Raw genomic sequence first — 9,775 nt, forward strand, 5'->3', positions numbered from 1 at the left:
TTTCCAAGAATAGAGGTATTCAAAAGAAAAAGAAGAAAACTGGGAAGGGGAAGGCTCTAACTGCACAAAAAGCTGAAAAAGAAAAACAATGTAAATTAGATTTACTAGTTATTGAAACATGTATAGTGGAGAATGAAGATTCTACCTGGATATTGGATTCAGGGGCCATTAATCATGTTTATTTTTCTTCTCAGGAAACTAGTTCCTAGAGGCAACTTGAAGAAGATGAGATTACTCTCCGGGTTGGATCAGGGGAGCGCATCTCAGCTAAAGCAGTGGGAGCTGTTAAGTTAACTTTTGGAAATAGATATCTGTATTTAGAAAATTTTCTTTATGTTCCTTCTTGTAAAAGAAATTTGATATCTATTTCCTGTTTGTTGGAAGATTCGTACAAAGTAAATTTTTATCTTAATGAAACATTCATTAGAAAACCAGGTATATAAATCTGTTATGCAAACCTAGAAAGTAACTTATATAAGTTAAAACTATCTAAAGTTGAAGTTATATATAACACAGAAATGTTTAAAACAGTTGAAACTCAAAGAAAAAGGCAACACATTTCTCAGTACCTATCTTTGGAACTTGAGACTTTGCCACATTAATCTCAATAGGATTGAGAGACTGGCTAAAAGTGGTCTTATAAGCTAGAAGATGTCTTTTTACCGCTATGTGAGTCATGTGTCGAAGGAAAAATGACAAAAAGATCTTTTTCTAGAAAAGGTCTTTGAGCCAAAGAAACCTTAGAGCTCGTGCATTCAGACCTCTATAGTCTGATAAGTGTTAAAGCATGGGGAGCTTATGAATATTTCATTAGATTTATAGATGATTATTCAACGTACGGTTACATTTACCTAATTCATTTTAAGTCTGAAGCTCTTGAAAAGTTCAAGGAATTTAAGATCGAGGTTGAGAACCAATTAGGTAAATCTATCATGACACTTCGATTAGATCGAGTGGGGAGTATTTGGACTTGAATTTCCAGGACTATATAATAGAACATGGTATCAGTCACAACTCTCTGCACTGGGAATGCCTCAGCAGAATTGTGCATCTGAACGGAGAAACAGAACCTTGTTGAACATGAGTCAGTCCATGATGAGTTATGCTTGGTTGCCTAACTCGTTCTGGGGGTATGCAGTAGAGACTACAACTTACATTTTGAATAACGTTCCCTCTAAGAGTTTTTCAGAAACACTTTATGAGTTATGGACAGAACGTAAAGCTAGTTTATGTCATTTTCGGATTTGGGGTTGCTCGACACATGTGTTGGTACAAAATCCTAAGAAATTGGAACATCGTTCAAAATTATGCCTATTTGTAAGTTGCCCTAAAGGAACGCAAGGTGGTCAGTTTTATGATCCTCAGGATGATAAGGTAATTGTATCGAAAAATGCCATATTCCTAGAGGAATATCACATTTGAGATCATAAACCCTGCAGTAAACTAGTGTTGGAAGAGATTTCAAATAATGCTACAGACGAATCAACAAAAGTTGTTGATCAGCCTTGCTCATCAATAAGAGTTGTAGATAGATCAAGGACGTCTGGTCCATCACATCTTACTCAAGAGTGGAGAGAGCCCCAATGTAGTGGGAGGGTTGTGAGACAGCCTGACCACTATATGAGTTTAATTGAAATCGAAGTCAACATACCTGATGATGACTTAGAGGATACATTAACATATATACAGGCAATGAATGATGTTGATCAAGATCAGTGGATCAAAGCTATGGACCTTGAAATAGAGTCTATGTACTTTAACTCAGTCTGGGAACTTGTAGATAAACTGGATGAAGTAAGACCTATCGATTGTAAATGGATCTACAAGCGTAAAAGAGACCATACGGGGAAGGTACAGACCTATAAAGCTCGATTAGTAGCAAAGGGTGATACCCAGGTTGAGGGAGTGGACTGAAACAAGCATCCAGATCCTGAAATATAAGATTTGATTATGCAATCAAATCTTATAGCTTTGAACAGAACATTGATGAACTATGTGTATACAAAAAGATCATCAACTCCACTGTAGCATTTGTAGTTTTGTATATAGATAATATCCTACTTATTGGAAATAATGTAGGATACCTAATTGACATTAAAAAATTTTTAGCAACCCAATTTCAAATGATAGATATGGGAAAGGCGCAGTATGTTCTTAGGATTCAAATAGATCGAAACCGAAAGAGCAGAATACTAGCCATGTCTCAAACATCTTATATGGATAAGGTGTTGTCTAAGTTTAAAATGCAAGATTCCACAAGAGGTCTTATACCTTCTAGGAATGGTATACATTTTTCAAAGGAACAATGACCTAAGATACCTAATGAAGTTGAGGATATGAGACGAGTTCCCTATGCAACAGCGATTGGAAGTCTCATGTATACAATGTTATGTACTCGTCCAGACATATGCTTTGCAGTAGGGATTGTTAGTAGGTATCAATCCAATCCTGGTTATGAACATTGAACTGCTGTTAAGAATGAGAAGAATATTGTTGATCCGTTTACAAAGGCCCCTTGTCGAAGGAACAATGTCCTAAGACACCTTAAGAAGTTGAGGATATGAGGCGAGTTCTCTATGCATTAGCAGTCGGAAGTCTGATGTATACAATGTTATGTACTTGTCCATACATATGCTTTGCAGTAGGGATTGTTAGTAGGTATCAGTCCAATCCTGGTTATGAACATTGGACTGCTATTAAGAATGAGGAGAATATTATTGATTCGTTTACAAAGGCCCTCCCAGCTAAGTTTTTCGAGGGTCACCTAAAGAGTTTAGGACTACGTGAAGAATAAATAGGGCAAGTGGGAGAAAATGTGGGTATGATATGCCCTAATTTATTGTATTTAGTTTTCTCTCACACCACTCAACTTTGTTGTAACCCACTAAGAGTTTTAGTCCAAGTGGGAGTTTGTTGGGTTGTATGTCCTAAAACTCGTAGTTTTGTAAACAATAAACATTTATAAAGTTTATTCAGACAAGTGTTGTTGATTGTTTAATAACTTTAAATCCAATAAACTATGGACCCTTGGCTATTGTCATTAATACTTAGACTTTATGTGGAGACGTAAACTTGATCAAGTTCGAGTAAAATAGCCTAAACCATCTATAGTACTTGAATTAGGTTGGGTACCTATTTTTGGAGATACTATTGAATACGACCCGCTTTATGATTGTTACAAATATTGTAAAGTGTCATAAACGATGTGATCGGTTCGCTCATGTAGAGATATGTGAGCGGGGGTATTCTACACGATGAGATTGTGTAAGACAGATCACGAAATAATCACTGTTACGTATTAACACCGTTTACTGTTAACACTGATTAATTTCACTTCTTGATGACCTAGATAACTTGATCTGAATTCTGAGCTGTCTATGAACTCTTGTTTATTCGCGATTGTCCCTTGATTTGCATAGGTGAGGGTAAGCCCAATGTCGCTACTCAATATGCCTCCCATTTCAGGGATAAGACTGGGTAGATGGCTAGGGACATAGAATTTGCAACATGGAATTCACTCCTATCCATTTTATGGATAGTAGAAAAGTTGTTCCCTTAAAGGCTGATCTGGGGTCTTGAACAAGGGGCCCTATCCTCTCGTTGGCCTGAGAAGGAATGGATTTAGTGATTATGATCCTAAATCAATTGTTCATTAGAGGGACAGTGGTACTTAAGGAGAAAAGATGTAACTCAGGGGTATTTCGGTATTTGACCTAGCTGAGGTTACAAACAACTTGTGAAGGATCAACTTATTGATGACAGTTATATCAAATGGATACATAATATATCTATAGTGAGAGGAGTGCAACTATAGACTATAGTGGACAGTCCTGTTAGTTAACGAATGTTGATTAACTAGGTTAAAGAGTTTGACCAGCTAGTTTTGGATCGTTGGAGCCCATGATCTGTAGGTCCATCAGGTCTCTTTGATAGCTCAATATGGACAAAATTGAAGAATTAGGTGAAGTGAGAATTTGAAGTGTTCAAATTCGGTCTTAAGGGAATATTGTATTTTGTATAATATATAATTTACAATTAAATAATTAAATAGTTAATTAATTATTTTTTAGAGTATACTTGATCATTAGCATGAAAGTATTTTTTAAACTTGATTAATGTGATTAGTCAAAGCTAAGTGTCTTAAACAAATTAATATGTGATATTAAATTTGTTTATTTTTATTTAATTGAAAATTTTTTAATTAAATAATTTCCATTGAAAATTGTTTTTCATTTTTTATTAAAAAATTAGTTAGTGGAAAAATTGGATTTTCTCACTAACTAAGTGGACTTTGGAGTGGCATTTCCCAAGCTTGACACCTAGAGATTACATGCTAATGGAGTTTGAAGTGGAAGACATGAAAGATGAGATTTTGCATGGAATTTGTCTATAAATTGTCTTGTTTTTGAAATTGAAAAAAACTAATGCTTCCTTGATAATTAAGTTAAACTCTTCCACCAAATTCTCTTTACTCTCCTACTTAATATAGTGAAATTCCCTTATTTTCACTAATATAATGGCCCCACAACCGTGTTCTTCAACTGGAGAATAGTGGGATTTACCGTTGGTGGTGTTGATCGAGCTCAGGAGAGGAAGATTGTGGCAGAGTTTTCAAAAGTTGTATTCTCTAACCCTTTGCATGCTTATTCTTGTTTTTAATGCAATTAGAATGTTGTCGATTTCATCGCTTCCGCTGTGCATGCTTCGTTTTAATTCCAACAATTAATTCTTTCAATTAGTTTGCACAACTCAAATTTGTCCAAAATTAATTCCCAATAATCCCTATTGAGCTACAGAAGGGACCTTATGGACTTGTAGATTGAAGCTCCAATGATACTTGAGTAATTAACTAAACTCGTTTAATTAAATTATTCAATATCCATTAACTGTCGGTCACTCCACTAAATCGACAGTTGTACTCTTCGCACTATAGATTTATTTGTGTGTCCATTGAATATAACTAGTTAACAGAGCGATGACCCTTCACAAATTTCTCGTAAGTACAGCTGGGCCAAAATTATTGTTTGGCTCCTGTAGTTACATCTAACTTCTTAAATACCATTGTTCCCTCTAATGAACAATAAGTCATAGTCCAACTATGACCAAAAACCTCTTGGGCCAAGAGAGACCGTGACGCCACATTATTCAAGTCCCGAAATTAGTTCTTAAGAGAGTAATTTATCTACTTACCTCAACAATAGGAAAGGAGTGAATTCTGTCTTGTGTAGCTGCGTTTCCAGCTCCCTAATAAGATGAATCTCCAAAATGGTATGCTTATTAAGTCAACGATCGGAACACTTTCGCCCATATAAATCAAAGGATTGCCTTTATAGGCTCAGTTCACAACTCACTCAGGATTCAGGACTTGTCACCTATGGTCATCCTAGTGAAATATAAGTCTCGACTATTAACGACGTTATATAATGAGACTATTCATTTCGTGGTTCGGTCTTATACAAACCTTTTTGTATAGAATACCCGTGCCCACATGTCTCCACATGAATGATCAGGATCATATCATTTGTAGCACTTTACAACAATTTTAATATTTACAAAGCAGGTCGTATTCATAGTGTCACAAGGATAATTATCCAGCCTTATCCATCTACTACAGACCATTTTGGTTATCACTTAAACATGATCGACATGTATGTCTCTACATACATGTTTAAACTATAGAAGATAACCTTGGATGTTAGTTTATTGGTTTTATGGGTTAATTCAATTAAATGTTGAATAAAAATATCTCATATTTTATTCAATAAATAAATCATTTGTACATTACAATTACAAACTATAGGACCTAGAAGATTTAACACATCAACCCCAACAGTGATTCCATATTCTATCATATAGTCTTGGATTCTCAAGTCCATATATTCTTCACAACGATCAGATCGAAGTATTTTAATAGTTTTACCTAAGAAGTTTTCAACTTTAATGTTATACTCTTTAAAATTTTCAAGAGCTTCAAACTTATGTTGATTATGTTTTTCTCAAGTAGCGTAGTTTTCACCAGCTAATTTCTTAGCAGATTGTATCATCATGACAACATTAGACATATTTAATTGTTGTAATAAAGAAATTTGAAATTAATTAGAAAACTATATAACTCTTTGGAAAACCCAATCAAATTTAGCAAAGGAAATTATGAAAACCCTTAAATTCATTAATATTTGCAATAATACTTAAGTGATTCAGAACTAAAAGTTATCGAAGGGCAGTCAATTATTCCTTTATTTAATTGAGATGTTCTCAACTAAATAATACACTAGAATAACTCTTATACCTATAGTGTTTAGTTCTCATTATTTTGGTCAAGAAAGCACTAACTTACTTAATGATTCTTGGAAGTGTAACATTACTGGAAAAACTAAGACGACCCTATCCATTTTTGGAGTTTGCCCTGATATTGATTCCATACAAACACCTTCCAAAGAGAGAGTGTGCCCAGGACACCACGAGACCGAGTATGAAATCTGACGATACAAGCTAATAAAGAAGACCGTAGGGTATGTTGATACATATCCTTCTCCTACTTACTATAAATACTTTCTTCATTCACCTTAATATTAACCCATACAAACACTTTCCAAAGGGAGGATGCATGATGCATTATTTTATGATGTGAAATTATGGATGAAATGCGATATTGGAGTTGCGTTGAGCACTCAAGTTTTCTCAGTGGAATCCAAATGTAAACCCCACTGAGTTTCCTGTTAAGTCTAGGGTTGAACTCAGGGACTTGGGAAAACGGTATGCGGTGATAATTTTTCAAAAGACTTTGCGGTAACAGGTAACTCAAATAGTTGTTTAGTTTGTTGTTTGCGGTAATATAAATAAACAAATGCGGCGGAGTTTCGAAAAGAGTTGATAATACGGGAGATGCGATGAGTATGCGGTGAATGGGTTGAGAAGGGTTGCGGCAAACACTTCCTAGGATGCGTTCATGCTATGCGATCATGCAACACACATACAATAGTAAACCACCTCTCGATGCGAATGCTATGGCTTCTAATGCTAGAATGCATGCGATATATGCGATAAGTCTATAGGACCTACACATAAGCCTCTATTCTTTTTTATGCGATGACAAAATGACACACACACAAATAAGGTGACCACATAATATCATACCTATCTCTAGGTTGCATGCGATGTAGGTTGACAAACAGAGCTTATCTCTAAGTCTCTATCTCTTGTTTATGCAAATTTAATCTTGCTCTCTCGAATCTAGATTCTAACCTAGCTCTCTTGAGTCTTTAGGTTCTTTCTTTAGACTCTCTCTCGAGTAGCTCTAAAGGGGTGTTGGGCACAACATAAAACAAGATAACCGCATGCGATGAAGATCCTAGGTCATGTTAGCTTAGTTCTTCTCAACCCATTCGATTAGTTTAGCTATTTATGCGTGCTAAGAGAGTAAAAAGATGTAGAATAAGAACTTCCATTGTATAAATATAAAGTTAAAGTACAAAATAACAATGCAAGAAGAGAATAAAGAGCCTGGTAGCAATCTCTTGCTTCCCAGGCTTTTACACCGTCTTTCTACTCGTGTTCAAAAGATAATCTTGCTCTCGCGAGAGTCGGCCCACTCTTTTCTTTTATGCCTCCGGGTTCTCTCTCAAGTTGCCCTGAGCGATCTTCTGGCGTCTCGGCTCTTCTCTTGCTCCGCCTTAAAATAAAAAGGGAAACTATGGACAAGGCTAAACTATGAGAAAATTCTCTAAGTGTTCCAACTCTTTTTCGGAAGGTTGCCTTCGGTATTTATAGAGCCAGACGGCTTCTCTCTTATGATTGCACGGATGGGATGGCTTGAATTCTCTGACTGATGCACCAGATATTTGTCACCGAAAAGCTGAGTGTAATTGTTATCATTAGTGGCTTGTCAACTTAATTCGGATTCGACCGTCATCAGCTTTCTGTCCCATTGTGATTAATTATGCCTTTCACCAAATGCGCCCACCAAGTTGCGGCGACTCTATGCGGAAATCCTTCTTGAGCAGATGTTTGCGAACACAAATCACCGCAAAGCCTTACGTTGATGCTGCGCCCGATCGTTGATTTCTTGTGATGGCGCTTTTCGCCTTGCGTCAATGCATATTCTGCATAAAAATACAAAAATTAACTGTTTCTATGCGATGGATGCATGCGACCGCAATGTTATAAACTTAATGCTTTTTGGACGCAATCTAACATATTTTATCAACGCAAACCTTCATTGTTTAATAACTTAGCACTGTAATAAAGTACATTTCTGCCCGTTATCAATGCACCCAGGGCATCACGATACGGAGTATGGATCTCACAATGTAAATTTTACGAAGAACGTGAAAGTAAATGTATATCAAATATACTTTTTCCCCACTAAATATTTTACAAACTAAAGTTCTTTACTTAGTTAAACTTAGGCTAAGTTATTAATCTAAGTGATGATTATTTGACCCAACATTAAATTTATATTGGATATTTTAATAAATATTCAAAGGATCCTTTTCCTGAACCCGTACAAGTTTTTGTGGGTCTTAGTGAACGGATTTGTCTAGAAATATATGTACCCATACTTTTCCGCCACGTCATGCATTTCCCGTCATTGCCCTTCTTCTCGCTTCAATTTGTCTAGATGTGATCCAAGAAGGTTCAAGTGCATGAATAGCATATCTACTGAAGCAAATATGATTGTCTCGATAAGATATTCCGTTCATTCTTCCCGGTGTTTACGAATGTGTGTGTACATACATATATATATCTCTTGAAAAATATAGGGATATATATTAATGATATTCCTTCTTAAGAAAAAGAAAAAGAAAGAAACATATTCCTTCTATTTTTTATTTTTTATTTTTTTAAAAAACAATTTTTTTTTCAAAAAGAAAAAAGAAAAAAAGAAAAAAAAAAAGAGGCTTTGGAGGTTAAATATGGGGTATTCAATGCTCTATTTTTGTTATGTTCTTGGAGGATATATGCATTTGTGATTTGTTAAAAAATAAACGATATATGCTTTGTTTTGGTAATTACTACCTTAAGTTTGGAATATCTCTTTACCAAAAAAAAAAAAAAAAAATGGTGCGACTTTTCTTAATGGTCGAATGGTATATTTTATTGAGTAGACGTATCTTTGACTTGATTTATGTAATATTAAAATCTTCTACCTATTCGAAACCTTAAAATAAATAAATATTTTCAAAAGTATTTTTGACACTTTCTGCAACCATCCCTAAATAATAAGAGTCAGTGAGAATCCATGAGTAATAAAATATTCCAAAATTTAAACTTATTAATAATAATATACGTTTTAAAACTTGATTGAAATTTATTTTCCACAGAGACGAACTTGCCTTTCTTTAATCAAAACGTGGTTTTTATTTATTTATTTATTTTTAATTTTGTGATCATTCATTTCCTTCTTCCATCGTTTTTTTCCCTTCCTAATTTGTTTCCTCTCCTATGTAAACCACATATATATTTTCTTACTTTTACATAATAAGCACTTATAATATTTTTTTATTTTTACATAATAAGCACTTATAATATTGTTTATTTTCATCCATTTATGGTAGCATATAAAAACGAGGGGACAATCTTCTATTGACATGCGATATTGAGAGACCAAGGACCAATCTAAGAAATATAATAGTGTGAATCAAGGGTTGACATCGTAATCATTAGTGTTAGAACTAGCACCATTGATTTGCATCTATGTTTTTGTGATAAAAGGCACATCTTTGACGTAATGGTGAGCCTTGTTATGTACAACTGAGCGTTTAGCCTCTACTCC

Source organism: Benincasa hispida, chromosome 2 (genome assembly GCF_027475165.1).
Source record: "Benincasa hispida cultivar pf3 chromosome 2, pf3_genome.v1.1, whole genome shotgun sequence".
Taxonomy (NCBI): domain Eukaryota; kingdom Viridiplantae; phylum Streptophyta; class Magnoliopsida; order Cucurbitales; family Cucurbitaceae; genus Benincasa; species Benincasa hispida.